The sequence below is a fragment of the Ambystoma mexicanum genome, chromosome 10 (genome assembly GCF_040938575.1).
Source record: "Ambystoma mexicanum isolate Mex_15411 chromosome 10, UKY_AmexF1_1, whole genome shotgun sequence".
Taxonomy (NCBI): Eukaryota; Metazoa; Chordata; class Amphibia; order Caudata; family Ambystomatidae; genus Ambystoma; species Ambystoma mexicanum.
Window position 1 is genome coordinate 1,507,872,166 of NC_090932.1, and position 19,786 is coordinate 1,507,891,951.

Consider the following 19,786-nt stretch of genomic DNA (forward strand, 5'->3'; position numbering starts at 1 on the left):
CATTTTGCCAATACTGGGGATTGATACTAGCCTACCTCAGGAGAGAATATATGCTGCAATGGTGCCCTCAGTACCTGAGAATACTGGACATAATGTAGGCTCTGAAGTCCACTTAGACAAGTCACCAAGAGACTCGATTACAGGCTACGGGTTAGGGGGAAGGAAAGGGGGAGAGGGTTTGTTGCTTTGTATTTTTGAAACATGCAAATAATAAATAAAAAATAAAAAGTATCTCAGTTGAGGAGTAACAATGGCCTCAAGTACCTTAATCAGAAACCTCATCAGAACCAGAGACAGGTCGAACATTGGCCAGGACAAGAGGTTCCAAGTTAGGCAAGGCCATCTAGATGGACCCAAGACGGGATTAATATGCCCAGGTTCCAAACAATGGTAGCATGGGGTGGAGGGTAGACTGTGTGCCCAATTTTAGTGATTGGGGACAAGGAAACAGGCATGCAAAACCAGCCAGTCATAACCAGATCAGAACAGACCAATATAGCTAAGGCAGGGCAGCTCGGAACAACTGCCCTTGGCACAGGTTGCAGCACTGGTGGTTGAGAGAGTTGCCTGTGTAGTGTTTGACAATTTTGACCTATGCATCAGGGGAAACGACAGTTTGCGGTTTCAATCTCAGTCAGCGATTTGTTGTTTCTTAGGCCATCAGGCAGAACTCGGGATAAAGATTAAGAACTTCTGCTTCCAATCCCACAACACTGCAGGACCCATAGACTAGATGTGCAGCAGAGGTGACCCTAAAAAGGTCTACAGCAAGAAGACACAGGACTCTAGCTCCTGCAAGGCTCCTCTTCTTGGCTCTTCTTGGCATGGAGCAGCAGAGCAGAAATGTCCAGGGCGCATGATGACAGGACTGCAACTTTCATAGCACAAGGACACGGAAAATCCAGCCAACAGAAATCCCCTCTTCAGATGGCTAATGCAAAATGATTCTTCTGAGCTCCAGGACGACTACCTTGGTGATGAGGACATTGGAACTATCTAGGCCCCTCCCCTCAGCACAAGGGAGAGGAGCATAGTGGAAGTACTCCCCTGCCAATTAAAGTGCAGAGATTCATCTAATGGTAGCTGGCTTGGACATAGTTGACTCAGCAGCAGTCTTCCAGTGTCTTTTTGATGCCTCATGGGTTGGATCTGTTATTCCAGTGGTCAACTAAAGGAATGGCTCACAAATTCCTGTGCTGCGGGACCCGAAGCCTTCAGTCAAGGGACCCGCAAAATTTAAATTCTAAGTGATGATCCAATCATGGAAAGCCAACTCAGGTACAGCAATTACCTCACACAAGGTTTGAGGTGTGTATTGGGGCCATCTGGAATCCGTTACTCAGCCCAAACAAGTTCTATCACACATTTATCAGACTCTGACAAGAGCGCACAAAGGATGCCCATTGATGGCGATTTACTACCATTGTTCAGGGATAAGACAGCCAGAAGGGCAGTGTATGACAAAGAAAGGGCTTAAAAACGACCAGTCATATAAAGCACTGTAGTGAACAAAAGGCTGCTGTCGGGTACAAAAAAGATGCACACAAATGCACCCAAAATGTCCAACTGTCACCAACCTGTCTGGGCTTCACCAAGTAAGGAAAAAATATTTATAGTCAAAAGAAAAGGCAGCCATGGCTTCTCAGCACTGCATTCAAGGGTGGTACTAGTGCTGCACACCACTGAAATATGGGGCACTGGGTCCCCATTCATTGTTATGCCTGAAATACCCCAACATTGTAGGAACTAAGCAAGGGGGTGAGGTTTAAGAATACTTCTGTGATGAATAAAAGGTAATGATCCCAGTAACCCTGGCCAGGGACCCATCTTATGTGGCCAGGGAAAGGCAGACGCTTCCTGATCCCGAACATGGGGTTTGGTGTCCTGCAGGAGGATCACATGGGAAGGGACTTAGGTCATGAGGATTGGGAGAACCCTTTAAATAACTTTCCTAGTGATCCCATGGTCTTAATGGCCTATTGCAAAATTGAAACATTTGATAAAAAGAAAAAAACATTAGGGCCTTCAAATCCCATAATTCCCTAGGTACTGGGACGAGGAAGAGGAGCCTAGAGGCAAAGAACTGTGATGTGTAGTTGTGGTTCTAATGAGCCACACCTGAACTGGACCTTTGAATATTTAAGACTCTTTCAGGTGCAAGACATTAGAAGGCGAAAGAGAAGAGCAGAGGCAACAGTGAAAGAGGCAGAAAGAAGAAGCCAGGACTGCCACCATGATTGGAAAGGAGTGAAGTGCTGCAAGAGTTGTAGAAGCTGAGACTTCATTCTGCAGAGGACACGCAGCGGGAAACAGTGGAGCTGTGGGCCGCCCCGTGAGAGAGAGGAGCTCTCCTCTTGGCAGCATCCTGCTCCGGTGGTTGTCATTCACCTTAGTACGCGAGAGAAGTGGCAGGCTCCTGTGTAATCCAAGGCAGACTACAGAAGTGTACCTGGAGTGGTCAAGCTCCAGAGACTGGATGAATGAAGATATGAGCAAAGCAGCAGCAGGTCGAACGAACGCACAATGAAGTACTGGTGAGCTGGACTTTATTAGGTAACCCCGGGGCGTTCTGTTCTAGACCGCTGGCTGCTAACGGTAGTATTGAATACCGAACTAATGAATCTAAGTATTTGTGGCCTAACAGACACATTGGAGGCAAGTGGGAGGCAAAAGATTGTGAAAGCACTTGCTAAAGTAGAAAAGAGCCAATATTGAAACAAGACAACCACCCTCCTTATCAAAGCAAAGAAGGGGCAATACTTTGTAACAAGCATTGCCGAAGCCAAGAAGAACAAAACTTAATTTCTCCAAAGAAAGAAATGCGAGAAGGAAATATTTTCAGAAGTGAACTGGAGTGGTAGTATAAAACCAAAGGTGGCTAGACAGAAGCCTTCCTTGTGAGAAGTATAAAAGGAGAGAGAAACTTAACCTACATTTCAACTGGCAAACATACCACTGGAACAAATGGCATTAATGTATGTTAAGAATTTGTGAATTTCGATGATGGTTTTCTTTAAAGCTTGAAGCAAATCACATAGTACTTTGTAGTAGTAGTAGTAGTAGTCGATTTTACCTTTGCAAGAGTATACCAGGAAAGCGACTGTTCGTGATTAGTCTTGGCAGGTTAGTGAACCAGGAAGTAAATATTGAAGTACTGCCTTGTGGTGGAAAGTGGTTGTGGAAAGAAGGTGAAAATTCCACTCAAAAGTGTTTAATCAACTGTGGTAAAAACGTTTTGAGGAAACATGTTGTTCTGAAAAGAAAGTGGAAAGTCCACTCAAGTGTTTGATGAACTGTGGAAAAAATATCCTGACTAATTACTGTTTATGAATGAAAGTTGAAAACAGTTATTTACCAAAGCAGAGGAGTTGCTCTGAAATATTGATTGACCAGGTGAAGATAAAGCTTCATGATTTGTTAAGTAAAAGTTGGGGAACTTTAACAAGTTTTTTTGTCAAGTGAAGAACTGCGTATACTGTGGAATAAACCAAGAGTCAAGGGGGAAACTTTTGGAGTGAAGGAACTTAGTGTTGCACGCAAGATTTGATCATTAAGAGAAGGAACAAGTTACTTCACTGTAACTACTGTTCTCCAGCATGGGTCTGTCATGGATTCACATGTTCATAAATATTCCCCGTAAATCCTCAGTAAAAGAAAAAACAGTTTCACTTTCACTTACAAACCATATTTCCCCTTTAAAGCAATCACTGTCCTCTGGATCATACTGCCCCCATTAAATGACAGTCCTCTCACTAAGCCCCTCCTCTGGCAGCTATCTTCAGATTTGGTAAGCACGTTAAGTGGCAGTATAACCAAGAAAATCAGTAGAGGGAGGGGTTGCATGTGAATCCATGCCAGACCCATGCTGGAGAAGAATATTTACAGGTAAGTAAATTGTTCCTTCCCCAGCATTGGGTCTGGCATGGATTCACATACTAATGAATAACAAATACAAAGCAGTACAACATTACACAACCACGGGAGGTGGCAAGGCTCCACAGAAGCAATCAACTGACATCTGGAACAGACTCCCCTTCAAGCGAACACGTCGCGTAGCACTGCTTGGACGACTCTGTACTCCTCCCTGGTATCCCTGTCGACGCAGTAGAACTTTGTGAAAGATCCCCCCACGTAGTAGCCCTGCAGATGTCCAGACAGGAAAGCCGTCGTTGCAGCCATCGCTCTGGTGGAGTGGGCTCTCGGACGGCCAGGGACCGGTTGGTTCGCCATCCGATGACATTTCATGATGCAGCCGGAGATCTCTAAGAAGTCAAACTACCAACTGCACCTCCTCCGGGGTTTCTTCCTTTCCTCTCATTCCCCCAGAAGCTCACTAGCTCTAGAGCTCTGGTTCTCTCAAGGCTGGGCTACTGCAACAGCCTCTTTCTAAACCTGCCTGCCACTACTCTCCACCACCTGCAACTCAACCAGAACAGGACTGCGAGACTTGTCCTTGGCCTCAAACCCAGGGATCTGATCTCTCCAGCCCTGAAATCTCTTCATTGGCTCCCAGTGGCTGCAAGGATTAAGTTCAAGACCCTCTACATTGTCCACAAGGCCTTCTGGGGCCTGAGTCTGCAATACCTTCAAACTCTCCCTCCGGAAATACCTTCCTACTCGCTCCTATACCTCCAAATCCCTCTAAGTCTGTAGCTTCTCCAACATCTTTCTTTGGCTGAGGCCTCTCTCTGGAACAGCCTCCCCGCAACTCGAGGAGAACCATCTTCGGTTCCGGAAGCACCTCAAGACCTTCTCTCTTTGCTTATGCCTTCTCTCTTCCTCTCCCCTGCTGATCGGTCTGTTTTTGCACTGGGCTCCTGGCTACCCTCTGTATTCGGGCCCAGATCCCTGGCCGCCCATCTGCATACCCTCACAGCCTCTTGGGTGTGTATCTGCAACCCTACAGTCCCCCTACCTGCAGTTATCAGACACCTGATGTCTGCGCTTAATCCCTGCACTTGCCACCTGCTGGCCGCACTACCTGTTATTTTATCATGGGTTCAGCACTTTCCACTCCTCCCCTGCCCCTTGCACTTGCGCATTCTCAATGTCACTGAGCCTAGTAAGATAGTTATGTTGCCCTCCCTTGTACCCCTCCCTTGCCTCAACACACCCTGAAACACTTGTGTATGGGCACAATATAAATGAACTATCATATCATCATAACCCCAGACCTGCCAGCAGCTGGACAATCGTCTATGTGTGTCCGACGGCTAACTCTTGCGATCTGGCCCGGATGAGCCAGTCGTAGAGGTACAGGTACACATGTATCCCCCGTAGATGCAGATGGGCTGCCACAGGTGCCAGGCACGCCATGAACACCCTGGGAGCCGACTGTTACGCTCACCCGGTATCCACAGGGACGCTACCCAGCCAGTTGGTCACTTGTGCCCTTCCCAATGACTCCCTGGTGTGGTCTCGGTGTCGATGGGATTCTGCCTGGAAATGAAGACTATATTAGGACTGGGCGACCAAGGTAAGTTTTCCCCCACCTCCCTTGTGTTTCCAGCCCCTCCAGGTTCTCTTCTCAACTGGTTGTCGGAATCGGTGGGCTTTCCGTCCTGCTCTCTGGGCAGGGGCGCGTTGTCTTTTGTGGGTGCGGACGGTCCAGTTACTTCACTGAATGCTGCCCTTGTAGTGTCTTTCAGGTAGGTCTCATTGCGATTGATGGCGTCGTAATTCTTGCATGCCTTTTCTCTGTTCTAAATGCCTCTTTTTTTTTTATCTCCCTAGGAGCGCGGAGTGTCCCCTTGAGAACTGGATATGCTGGTTCTCACTGGGAGATGATGGCGCGCTATAGCGCTATGATGCAGTAAGGAGGCGCTTTGCGTAGCGCAGCGATGTCTTGTCCTCACTGACCTGTGCTTTTCTCTTTTCGTAGGCCGCAGTTAGTTCCCAGCGCAGATGGGGTTCCGGAGCTATGCCGGCCGAAAATCAACTAACCAGGTAAGTCTTTAAGCGCTTTGTGGTTGTAATGTCTACACTACCTCCTTTAATGATGTCTTTCTCCTTTTCTCAGGTCCTTCGATCCGGGCGGTGAACTCCACCAACAGAGCTGCCCAGGAGCTGCGAGCAGTGAAGGATGATGAATGCAGGTAAGATTCTGCTGCTAACGATTTTCTTAGTTTTTCTGCAGGTCCGGAATTCACCAGGCTCGTGAGAAAGCTCGACACAGTGAGCGTCACGTTGCTAGAAGCAAAGTAACGTGAAGCGTGTTGTCTTGTTCGGGTGTGGTTTAAATAGCCACTGTAAAGTAGTCCAGGTAAAGTAGTCCCTAGGCCACCACACCCAAAACACTAGACCGCATAGCTTGGTTCAAGGAATCAAGCTATGTGGATGCCTCCATTTTGGCTGAAAGCCTAAATAAAGTAGTTCCTCAAGCAGATGTCTTTCCTTACTGATGAGCATGGCGCCAAAGGCGCCAGGACTGGCCCCACGAAGTGGATGCCAGGCCTTATTAGTGATCCGAGCCCAGATTCCAACTGGCCAATGGGCTTGCCAGTGGGGATCAAGGCTGAGGGTCTGGTAGTGCCGTCCCTGCACTACGAAGCGTAGAACCTTCGGTGGTTCTTGTGAATTGGGACGTGGAAGCAGGTGCCCTCCAGGACCAGCAACGTTAAGAAGTCTCCATTTTCTAGTTGCACGTGCTGTAACATGACAATCCTGCATTTTTGGGACTTGAGGTACTTGTTCAGACGGCGCAGGTCCAGGGTGGGCCGCCAGCCCCCAGTCTTCTTTTTGACTACAAGTATCTGGAATAGACTGCGGAGCCCCAGAGTCATCAGGAAACCAGTTCTAGCACCCCTTTTCGTAGCATGGACCATACTTCCTCCAAGCGCTGTGGGATTCGCTGCTCCTGCCGGGCCACCAGAAGGATCCGTGGGCACATGTATTGAAACTCCAGGGTATGTCCTTGGGAAAGAACGTCCAGCACCCATCTGTCGGTGGTGATCTTTTTCCACTGGCTGCCGAATTCCATTAGCCGGCCTCCCACCGGGGGGCAGGGGTGGTGGCCCTACGTCCTGGCCGGTTCAGGTCTGCTTTGTTGCTGCCGTCCTGCCTTGTGGGCGACAGCAGCGCTGTCCTCCTCCACCGTAGTACTGGGAACGGCCTCTATAGGCTTCCTGAGTCGTGGATCTTGAAGGTTGGCAGTACGAGGAAAAATCTTTTGACGACCTGCTTGACTTTCCTCTGGAGGAGCGAAAGAGCAGTGCTGCTGGAGCGTGCCCAGGGAATGTATCTGCCTTGATGACCTTGACGGAAATTAGTGGCCTTCTACCAGCACTGATGACAAAGGCAGAAACTGTTCCCCCATCTGCCAGAACCCTGTGTCAGCAATGTCCAACACCAACGTGATGGCGTGATCCGACGCTACCTCTCCCTCCTGGAAGAAGGCGATGGCCTCCATCCTCTTGTCGTCTGGGAGGAACTCAAGATTCGGGCCCAGCCTGTACCACAGCTCCCTGTCGTACCTGGCTAGGATCGCCGTTGCTTTGGCAACCTTGCTGGTGGATGCTGCGGTGTAAATGACTTTGCATCCCATGGCGTCCATCTTCTTCTCCTCGCTTTCGGAGGTACTGAAGACGAGGCGGACGGGTTAGCCGACTGTTTCCTCGCAACCGCCGAACCCACTGAATCCGGCGATGGCTGCAACCTCAGCGGATTCCATACTGGAATACTGGAGTATGAGGTAATTCTTCTGCAGCCTATCCCATTTGGCTGAGTCGTACAAGAGTTCTTCAATAGGGCCAAGCCCTCCTCCCACATGTCGTCCAGAAGGGGCACCGCCATGATAGTCTTTCTCTTGGTCTCTCGCCTCTGGTACATGAAACCCTCCTTCTTGGTTTCTTCTTGCACAAGCTGAAAAAGCTTTGATGCTTTGGCAACCATAGAATGGAATAACCCCACCTCATCTGGTGGGGAAGACCTCGGCTGCGGAGATCTGCCGCGATCCGCTGTGTTGTCAATCATTGCCTTGGCCGTAAATGTCCCCATCGGAGGGGAGGGTGCCCCCGGCACTAATGTGGAGACTGAAACGGGGGCAATGGGTGATGTTCTTTGCCGGAGGTTGATCAGGGGACTTGGGGGCCATAGGCACCGGGCCTTGCAGCATCCTCTTCTGGATCTCCGACACCAAAGTGTGGAGGGTCGAAAGGATGTCCAGAGATGCATATTTTGGCTGAGCTGGTGTGATCGGAACACTAGGCCTTGCACCATCGTCGCCGGCGTTACCGTTGTCCTCCACAGCCTTATGGACCATGTGTAGAGTCCAGGTCCTCACCGTCTGTGGACAAAACTTCCATGGCCTGGGACACAGCCGTGGGGTTGCTCTGGGACTTCCTTTTCCCCCCCTCCCCTTATCCACCCTGAGGGGTCAGAGACGGCATACTCTTCTCCGACGTGCCAGCAGACTTCGGGTTTCTCACCTCTGAGGCAGGGACACCTTCTGCACGGTTACCTTTACAGGGTCATCCCCTTTCTCCTTTGTGAGACCAGCCGCCACCAGCTGTATCGTCGACAGAGACATCTGCTGAGCTGCTTGGGCCTTCTTGGGCAGTTCAGCCGTCTTCTCCTCCGTCTCTGGCTTCTCGGGCTTCTTAGCCGGGTTGGAAAGTTTCATTTTTGAGGAGGAGCTTGATCGCTGAATGGCAATTGAGGCGGATGGTAATGTCGATCGCGCCCTGTCCATTGCGGGACCCGCTTGTGCAGCGACCCCGATGGACCCGGACTTAGTGCTTGGCCTTGTCTTGGGCCCCCACAGATGAGGCGCCTTCAAAGGACTTAGAAGCCCGCTCCTCGGACCAGCCGGTCCTGGGTAAGGCATGAACCTGCACGGGGCAGAGGACTTGGCATTCAGCCACACCGCCAGTCTACTGTGCCGATCCTTTATAGTATTCTTGGAGAAGCAGAGGCAGATCTCACACTCTCCTTCCTTGTGGTCCGGAATGAAGATAGTACAGACATTGGAGGCGTTTGTCCTCCACAAACACGTTCCATAGCCCGCACTTGGTGCAGGGTCTGAAGAGGTCTCTTCCTTCCTTCTCCTCCGTCATGGTCAGAAGGCGCGAAGTAGGCCCGATGGTCTTCTCGAAGCTTTGATGATATTTGCCCTCGAGGGGTGCTGAAATTCACTGACAACGGATCCCCGCTGTCAGCAGTTGGAGAAAAGAGCACACTAGCTCTTTTTAGAACAAAAATAGAACTTTTTTCAATCGAAAAATGAAAGAATGTATAAGTAGCTCGGGGAGCAATACCTGAGGACTCCCAACACTGAAGCGTGCTGTAAAAATCTTAAGATGGCTGCCAGCGGAGGGGCTTAGGGAGAGGACTGTCATTGGATGTGGCCAGTATGACCCAGAGGATAGTGTTCGATTTAAAGGAGAGATACAGTTTGTAAGTGAAAGTGCTACTGGTTTTTCTTTTACCAAGGATTCCCGGCCTGATGGCGGGGAATATTCATGAGCATGTGAATCCATGCCAGACCCCATGCTGGAGAACCTTTGTTTATGCTTTTGAAACAGAACTGAATTATTGAAAAGAACTTTGCTAAACTGAACTTTAAATTGAAAGATCTAGTTCTAATCCTGGTGAAGGGAGAACCAACCCTTGTTATAAGGATATTGCTATACAAACTGTGAATGTAACTATTATTTTGTTGAGTAACAGCCATCCAAATACCTATATGATTTGTTATGTGTATGTGAGGGACAGATACCATTTTGATGTTTGAGTGCTTTCCTTTGCTCTTGGTTTCATAGGTAGGGAAATCCGTGTTGGGTTGGGCAAAGTGAGGCGTTTATGAAACCTAAATAAGTTAATAAAATGGCTACTTGTGAAAAGTCTCTGTCCAATTGTCCGTCTCGCATTTCTGAACCCTCACACTTCACTCCAAAAAGCCGCCATTAACCCGCAAAAAAGCAACCACACAAAAAAACATGGCAAGGTCTCAAAGGAGTCTGCCAGATAGGCTGGACGGCTCATTGAAGTACATGAGGCAAGCCATAAAAAAAATATATTGCGTAATGATACTAAAAGTCATTTTTACTTTTAAGGCATTTTTGTGGATGAACTGGATGGTGCAGGAGGGTAGGGCTGTTTTTGGCCATGAAAAGTCTACCTCAACGTCATGTTGGAAAGGGGGAGAAGGGTTAATCCCGGAAGTGTGTGGAAAAACACATTGAAAGTCTATTAAAAACAAGATTTTTTTCTTAGGAGGTGCAAATGATGACTCTGGCTACACAGTTCACAGAAAATTAGACTAACATATGGGGGCTGTGGCAGTCCAGCCGGTTGCTAGGCTCATCAGCAAGCACCACTAAGTCGCTGGAACAAGGTTTTGGCACTGTTAGGGAGATCATCTTTTTGCAAATCTTACCCCTCTCTGTCCTGAGTCTCCAAGCACTACTTCAGGACTCTGTGGGATATTTTCAGACACCAGAGATGAGACCTTTTTATCTCATTCACTGATACATTTTTAAAACCAACGGTGGTGGGCAGTTATTAGGAGGCCACCCTAGTTATGGTGAACAGTGAGGCAGTTTAGCCACAAACCCAATCAAGGTAGCGTGGAGAGCAGCCAAGGCTTAGTCTCAGGAGTGTGTGAACGTGGTCAGGGGCCCCAATGAGTCCACACAGAATAACACAATAATTCAGCTTAGACAGTCAATTATAAAAATATAGTTATTTATTTACGCCTTAAAGAACACACCAAACCACGGTGAAGGGACTGGACCAGTTAGATGAGTTGGAAAACAGTGCTCTCGCAGTTCCAGCACCACAGCGAAGGCGAAATAGCAAAGGCACAAATTGCTGCAGGATCCCACCCATGCGCCACAGAGATTGGTACCATCAAAAGCGACATCCAGATGATCCTAGAGGAGAATGGTGGGATGCGCACAGACATTGGAGCTAAAGTGGCAGACCCGTTTGCAAAGGTGGTCACGCTGGAGGAACAATTGGAAGGGGTGAAGGCGAATCAGGGATCTTCAGGGGTGCTGGAACCACAGATTGAGGTCAGTTTCCGGGACATCGAGAGGAGAGAGGTGGAATTAGGGCTCAAAGTGGACGATATTGAAAACAGCGAGAGGTGCAACAACCTCTCGTTACTTTGGGATGAAAGAAAAGGAAGGGGGAAACAAGGACTTGGCTCGAAAGGAAAATCCAGGAAATTATAGGGATGGTCCTAGGATCTAAGGAAGGAGAACGAGTGACCCTGGACCGAGTGCACCGGGTGGGTGGCAGCACCAAGGAGCCCCGCTCACTGCTGGCTAAGCGTCACTATTACCAGGACAAGGTCGACATCCTGGGGAGAGCAAGGCAAATGGGGTCCATCCACTACGGAGACTCCAAGGTGTCCATATTTCATGACCTCTCGGCACAGACCTTACCGAGACGTAAGAGGTGTGGGACCTTTACGAGATGGCTCCAGTTGAAAGGGGTGAGGTATAGATGGGGTACCCCTTTGCACTTATATTTGAACTCAAAAGAGGGAGACATCACCTGGTGTTGGAGAAGGGCCTCAAAAGGGCCACACAGGAACTCACTGGGCCACTGCAGGGACACCAGGGGTACGATGGGGGGAAGGGCGGGAGAGAGAGAGCTAGCAGCAAGACCAGAACCTAGGGGCACCGAAGACTTAGTATGGAAGGCGCAAAATGCAAGGGGCCAGGAAATTCCAGAAGCTCAGTACTCCGGTCCCAGAAAAGAGACTACTTGAAGGGAACCAGGCAGACTGTTGACCATTATTTGCTCCATGAAGACCCAACAACCCTGGGCTCGAAAACAAGTTATTATGAGGTGAAGCGCTGGAGTCTAAGAAGGTGAAAGTTTTGGTTGTTGCCAGAATATTGTACACCTTTCAGAGGTGGGGGCTCACAGAGGAAGTAAGAGAAGGAATGGGGGTGGTGGGATGGCCATGGCTGGTCAAATTGGAAAGGAAGATTTGAGCGACACTGATGCTACACTTACAGGGGAGGTATAGGGGATATTATTGATGGCAGGACAGGGGTCACTACCTTGGTTGTTTAGCCAGTAAGCCCTAAAGTTCCAAAAAGTGTGGCTGAATACTGCAAGAGGGAAGGGAGGGAAACAAGAAGGGCGGGGGGGGTACAAAAAGGGGGAGAGGTGGAAAAGGGTAGCAGAGATAATGACTCACAGATAGGGGGGAAGAAGGGCAGAATGAGAGGGAGTCGTGGGGGAGCGGGAACTACATGCAGTTTGTTAGGCAAGATTGTATGCAGTACCCTTTGGGTGCACTACAATAACCCTGACCTCCTGGCAATAGGGACACAACCTTTGATATAAGTCTGAACTACACAGGTTGGTAGTGTGGTCGGGCAGCCAGGCCTATCTCAAGAAGGGCCAATGTGAGCAGTAATGTTGTGACACAGAGTTTAACAATACAGTTATACAAATAAACACTTATACTCAAAGTTCCTTGATAAAACAATTATTAATTTATTTCACAGTCAGTTATATAAGCCTGCAGAAAGGAAGCAAAACATGTAACACTTAAATATACTTCAAAACATACTCTTAGTTTCTCAATCAGATGATACCCTTTGGGGATGGCACACAGACACGTCCTACACCCTCATGTGACAAATAGCTAGGATTCTGTGGACATAGATTTATTACTGGTACATTTAGAGCAATACTGAGTTTGGTGAAAAAGATAGAATGGAGGAATAAAACAAAGGTTAACAAGTCATAAACAGGTAAGTACTTCTAGAAACCTTGCAATGCAGAGTAAATTAACTCTTTCCTGGGAGAAAGGCCAAGGCCCAATGTCAGAGGTAAAGAGGAGTATGTCGCGGAGCCAGGACAGCCAATGTTAATTGCACAATGTTAAGGGGAGCTTCAGATCTTCTTTTGCAGGTAGGTAAAAAGTCTTGCACAATATTTGTAGAAATGTTTGTAGGAAATAGAACACTTGAAGGGCGACAAGCTGAGAGGCTTGTGAGGGCAGAGCTTTAGCAACTCTTCAAGGTAACCAAGACAGGTCTCAACTGAGAGCAAGTAAGGCTATACAACAAGAGGTAAGTTCTCTTAGACTTTACAGTACCTCTGGTTAGAAGAAATGGTTCCAGCTGGTTTCGGTTCCTGTACAGATCTGCAGATCCTGTTCCTGAGCCTCAGTCGTGGGGAGAAGAGGGAGGATGGCTGGGTACTCCTGTTCTGCAATGGGACGGTCAGCGGCAGCAATGGGCAAACTTCAATTCAGCTGTCCTTCAGTGATTCAGCTCCTCGTGTCTGACAGCAAATAGCAACACTATGGTTCTCGGATATCACTCCAGACATTGCTTGCTTCTGGGGTCCAGCACTCTGTTGAGGTGGGTCAGGCTTGGTTAGTCCTGCATCAGGGAAGTCTGACGGATCTTCCTAGCAATCGGGTCAGACTTAAAAGCAACGCACACAACCTGGTGTTCCTCTCCCTGGCTCTTCGGTTCCAGCAGCAACTGCAGTGGAAATTCAACCAACTTTGAGAGGATGTCCAGATGGGCTTACTTTGGAGTTCATTGGTCCCACCAACTCAAAGGGAAGTCGTCCTTGCTTGGCTTCTCTAGTCGAGGCGAATTTGGAGCTTCAGCACAGCAGCAGGGCTTCACCGGGCAAACCAACGGTACAGGAGTTGCAGCAGGCGTCTCTTCCAAGTTATTCTTCAGGTTCCTTGGTCCAGTTGTCGACTCTGCCTTCCAAGCCAAAAAGCCTTGCCTTTAATGCAGGTTTCTTCCATTCATTCCAGCCTAGCTGTCAATCACACAGAAGGGTGGCTGTCCTTGCCGGACAGCCAGCCAGCCGGACAATCACCTTTGGGTGCATTCCTGTAACCAAGGGGATTAAGCACAGTGAGTTTCAGGAACCTCCCTCACTTCCTGCCCCTGCCAGACATACTGGAGCCAGAGGCGGGCTTCACTCGTGAATCCCGCCAAAGACAAAATGAACAAAGAGACCAAACCTGGTTTGCTGCGCACAGTAAATCTCAAGGAGGACCTTCCCGACAAGAAATGGCGAAAAAAAGAACACCAGTGCCATTTTGACGAAATGGGCACCCATGGGTGCCTCACCGTGGCTGTGAACGCAGCCTGGGGTAAAAACACAATGGTAGTAAGAAGTAAACCACTGCCACCAGCCATTAATTGTGGGAAGGGTAACAACATTTTTTTACATGAGAAACTAGACAAAGGGGATACTGAGTAACCCCTACAGCACTCTATGGTCAGATGTTGTGTGCTGGGTCTAGAAAGTTAAAAAATATATGCAAAGTCAACTACACTTTACTGCTCTTGGAAACAGTAGTTTCACCAAGAGAAGGTATTTAAACCTTTGCGAAATCTAAGAGACTTCCCTGTGCCACTGCACTGAAGGTACTGTGCGAAGATAATGTAAAGATGATGCCTATGGAGTTTGTCAGACTCCAAAGCCAAAAGAAACAGAATAAATCACATTAAAATTAAAAGGTGGCAAAGAAAATGCGCTATACCAAACAAAGTTTCAACGAGGGAAGGGACTGAGTGGGGACACTGTTGGGAAACAGGGTCAGAGTATGCAGGGGAGTGTTCACAGGCTGAAGGACGGGAATGGGGGAGATAACTGGACCCGGGGGAAGCATCCCAGGACGTTTTGTGGACTACGAGACACTGTACTCCCAACCGAATATACTGGGGTGGAGAGAGGTTAAGGAGCATTTGGGTAAGCTTCCCATCCTGCAACTGACAAAGGGAGAAAAGTCTTCACTGGAAATAGAAATCACAGGGGAGGAGGTCAAGAAAGCGATAGGCCAGCTACAGTCAGAAAAAGCACCAGGGAAGGACAGCTACAAAACTGGCTTCTATAAGCAGTTCCAAGAAGTCTTGCCAGGTCCCATGGCGAGAGTATTTCACTCTACAAGACAACAGCAGGATATGCCCACTACGTTCTGGGAAGCACTCATAAAGGAGATCCCTAAGCAGGGTAAGGACCAGGCGAGCTATGCCTCATATAGGCCTATATCCTTGCTTAACGTTGACACAAAGATATGCACAAGAATCCTGGCATCTCGCCGAGAGATACATATTCCCCGCCTGATACACCCAGACCAGACAGGATTCATCCAAAACAGGCAGGTCTCTGATAACCTGAGGAAAACCCTGCATATTCTAACAACCTAAAGACACAATGTGAGGGGGCCCTCGTCCTTTCCCTGGACACTGAAAAGGCATTTGACAGGTTCAACTGGTCTTTCATGGAAGGAATCCTTGAGGAGATAGGTATTGGGGAGCAGTGGATGAGTTGGATAAGGGCTCTGTATCGTACTCCAAGGGCAAGAGTGGTGTTAACAGTGACAAGTCCAGGGCAATAAAGTTGCATAGAGGGACCAGACAGGGGTGCCCCATGTCACCCTTACTGTACACTTTGGTCATGGAGCCATGGGTAATTGGTCTGAGGGGGGGTCTGAGGGGTTGCAAGGATATAACAGGGGAACATATAATGGGGCAGGAATATTGTTAGGCAGAATCCTGTGCAGTTCCCTTGGGGAACACTGCAAAAAGATTGAGACTACAGGAGTAAGCAGTAAACCCAATTGGTAGCGGTCTGCACCACCCAGATTTACCTGGTAGCTGTGGCTGAAGATTCAGACTTCTCTCAAGAAGAGTAGGGCAGTATATAGAGTATACCCAATAGGGCCAAAACACAGTAGAGCAAACAAACACTGACAAACACTGACCAGAGCTTTGTATAAAAAGTATATAATTATTTATTTAAAACACACTTTATGGCATATACTAGCACTCTCAAACAAGTGTTAAAACACAGTCAGGTAAAGAATACACACCTCCCTTAATAGCCATCAGACAAGTCAGGGTTAAAACACTACTATTTGTTAGAACAGATGTGAGCGCTTAACCAAGATGGCACTCTGATAACGTAGTTAAAGGGAGAGAAAAAGGCAGAGCATACAAATAAAAGAGTTCCTAACACGTTTAAGAGTTCAGAGCAAGGGGGGAAAGGCAGGTTATACTGTAGAGCCAAAGTTCATAGGCCAGGCCGACTTTAAATGGAGCAAAGCGAAATGTGTCCAGGATCACACGGTTTAAAGTGCACTAAAAGTCTTGGCAGAGTGTTCAAAAGAGGTTGGGGTGATTCAGAAGATATAGTTAGAAGGCCTGGAGCCAACCCAGATTAGAAGCCAAGGATTTAAGGGTCACCTTTAGCAATCTGTAGAAATGGAGGCCAGGCAGGACACAGTACCTTAAAGAGAAAGGAAGCTCCAGCGGGGGCAGTTCCTGGCAGTGGTTGATGTTCGTGGTTCCGACCAGGGGAAGAGAAGATCCCGTCGAGGAGAGAACGTGGAGCCGTTACACTGCACAGGGATGGAACCAGCCGCGGAGTTCTCGATTAAAAGGGGCGGTCCTTTTATTCGTGGTCAAAAGTGGTGAGCTTGGCTCTCCGGCCACCAGGGTGCTTGGCACGGGGGATTCGACCAAGAGACGTCTTTGGAAGGTGAAAAGGGCGAACTGGTTGATCCCACCAGCTCAGAGGAAGAAGACTCGTCCAGCAGAAGATCTTCTCTTGTCGTCGGGAAAGTGGTGAGGTAGTTACAGCAGGGCTTCACTGGTGGTGTCGTTGTTGCAGATGGCTCAGCTTCTTCCCTCTTCGGATTCTTCGGTCCCGTGGCGACTTCTGAAGTTCCAGTCCCAAAGGCCCTGGTTTTATGCAGAAAACCCCCCATTCATCAGCCTAGCTGTCAATCACACATGCTAAGTGATGAGCAGGGCGGCTCACCACTGGGCCAATCAGAGTAGAGTGTGACTTGGGTTGCTAAGGCAACGCAGTCAAGGATGCCAATTCCCCCCTCCACCCTGTGGAACCCAGACAGAGTGGCACCATTTGGAGGGCTTCTGTGGAGAAGCCCGACAAAAAAGTGGAACAAAGGGCTCGACCTTGGTCAGAGTTACAGAGACGGACACCAATGCCATTTTAGAATCGAGTTCTGTCAAAAAGACCAAACCGGTGATTTAATATTAAATAAATGAACCGGCGGTATCTTTAACATTGCACCAAAAAGTGGTGCATTTAAAATCAATAAGAAAATCCCATAGAGAATATTCTGGTGGAATATTTCGCGTGGTAACCACTGCCACCTGCCAAAAACTCGACAAGGGGGGGGGGACTGGAAAGTGCCCCCTTGAAAACAGACCCAGGGGCAATATAATTAACCCCTTCCAGTACTTCCACAATATGATGGTTTGTACTGGTTCTGTTCACAATTTTTGACTAGTAAAGCCAATGGTGACTTTACATGCCCTGGGAGACAGTAGTCAGTCCCAGGGTATGGAGTCTATGTTTGGGGGTCACTGTGACACCCCTGTGGTCCTGCACTGAGAGTGCTGTGTACCACACATACAGAAAAACAGATGATACCCTATGGAGTAAAACGAAACCCCATAGCCCATAAGCACATAACAAGTCAAAGACATACCTCAAATCATGCCTAAGAGTGGGAGTAAAAGAGTCTTACTCTTAGCAGGAGAAAAAAACAAACCCCAAAAATCCAGCAAAGCTGCTGGGGGACTCACTAGGTTTGGGAAATTAGCCTTAAGAGAATTCTCCCTAACAAATATAAATTGAGCCTATATGCGGACAACGCACTGCTCTACCTCACAAACCCACGGTCCTCGGTACCGGCCCTACTACAGGGCCTGGAAGAGTACAGGGAACTATCAGGGTTGTGGGTCAATCTCGCCAAGTCGGTAGCATTCCTAGCGGGAAATTGGAGCAAGGTAGACAGTGGGTTGGTAGATTGGGATTCAAGGCGAGATAAGGTTTTCTTGGGGATCAAAATCACAAGGGAAGCTGGGAACTTATTGTAAAAGAACTATATTCTGTTGTGGGGCAAGGGAGGACTTGCAACGAAGGGGACAGATTGGGCTTTCATGGATGGCGCGGCTAAACTGTATCAAGATGACAGTCCTCCCCAAGCTGTTTCTCTTCCAAATGCTCCCAACAAAAGATTCCAGCCCACTTCCTAACTACCCCAAATAAGGCCCTTATAGCTTTTTTATGGGCAGGAGCAATACCTTGAGTGGCATATAGGACATTGGTGTTGCCCAAGGAGGGGCAGGGGTTGGATTGCCAGACCTGGGAACATAATACAGGGCGGCCCAGTTGTGGATCATGGTGGATCACCTAGACATAGACACAAGAAAGCAATGGGTCCACATGGACAAAGCGATTTTATAGGCGGTAACGTTGGGTTAATGGCTGTGGGTCCCACCAAAAGAGATTCCTAGGTGAGTGTTGGTACAGCCCGTTCTACAGGTATTCTGGACGATTTGGTGCGAGGGGAGTGTTACCCGATGGTTGATGACATGGCCTTTCCTCCCTTAGTTGCATCTGGCCGCCACCCATACAGAATTACATTGTAGATACTCTGCGGTTCCAATCGTGGTTCGAGGCAGGGCTTTCGTGGACAGGACTGCTGTGGGAGAGAGGCGAGTTCATGTTTTTGACCTGCCTGTAAGAATGCCTGGGGATGAAGGGACACTCGAGCTTCAGGTACTTGCAGCTGAAGAGAGTCCTGTTGAAGCCTAACTGGGCCTAGGTCGAGAACATACCCCCTTCAAGAAAGTACTAATGCAAGAAACCAGTACGAAGGGGTGTATATCCAGACTCTTCTGGGAACTGAGATGGGGTGAGCCCATGAATATTCTACCTAAACTCACAAAATGGGCCAAGGATCTGGGAATTAATCTCACTGACCAGCTGTGGGACAAAATGTGTAGAGAGGTAAAAAGTCCACACTGTCTCTGCAATATAGGATGCAGGCATTCAAACATACATAGATGGCACTATTCACCGACAACACTAGCGAAAATGTACACTCAGGTTGACTTGCAGTGTTGGCTCTATAAAAGGGCAACAGTGACTATTATCATAAGTGGTGGAAATGCCCACTCATTCAGACATACCGGGAAGATGTTGTGGGATGGCTGAAAGACCTGGATGAGATACAAAGGCCCAAGGAGTCAAGCTTGCTGCTGTTTGGGGTATATGAGGAGGAGTATGGGGGGGTGCGTGGAGGGTCACATGGTCCACACTCTACTAGTAGCGACAAGGAGTTGTGTGGCACAATATTGGAAACCGGGCAGTGTGCCCACAGAAAGGGAATGGGTACAGAAGGCAAAGTCCACATATGATATGGAATATTTGACCCATCTTCTTGATGAGGCACAAACAGAGGGGATCTGGCAGCCTTTCTTTAACAAGTATGGACGATAACCTGCCATCAGAATGCAGGGATAGGATATAGGCACTCATCGGTTGGGGCAATAGAAATATCGGGAATTGATTGTACTGCATATAGGCAGAGAGAGGGGAGTTGTGCAATTTTATGTTGTACATTCTGATGACAAAGTTGATGTTTTGAAAAATTACAATAAAAACTTGATTTTCAAAAAACAAAAAAAGTACACACCAAGAAATGACACAAAGATAGTAATACCACACAAAACCATTACAACACAGATATATATATTCACCAGTAGGTTCACTTACAATAGATCACTCAGTAACTAATTAGGTAAAACAGAGGAGTACTCTTATGTAGGTAAAATGGTTAGAACCAGCCCCAAATACAATTCCCTTTGCTTAAGAAGTCCAGCCCCAAGATGTATGGGGCCTAGTGCACAAGTGTCACAGGTTCCAATACAAGGTTTCTCCAGCGAAGGCATTCTCAACATGAATGCAATGGGCTTATAGTGGTGATTTCAAACAGTTCAAAACAAAGTTCAATATCAATTTGTCA

At 48.1% G+C, this 19,786-nt stretch overlaps 1 protein-coding gene across 4 annotated transcripts in view; it reads right to left on the bottom strand.

The window, feature by feature from the left end:
- SBNO1 (strawberry notch homolog 1) overlaps positions 1 to 19,786 on the bottom strand; it is a 2,127,865-nt gene that overhangs the window by 1,257,978 nt on the left and 850,101 nt on the right. The window lies entirely within an intron of this gene.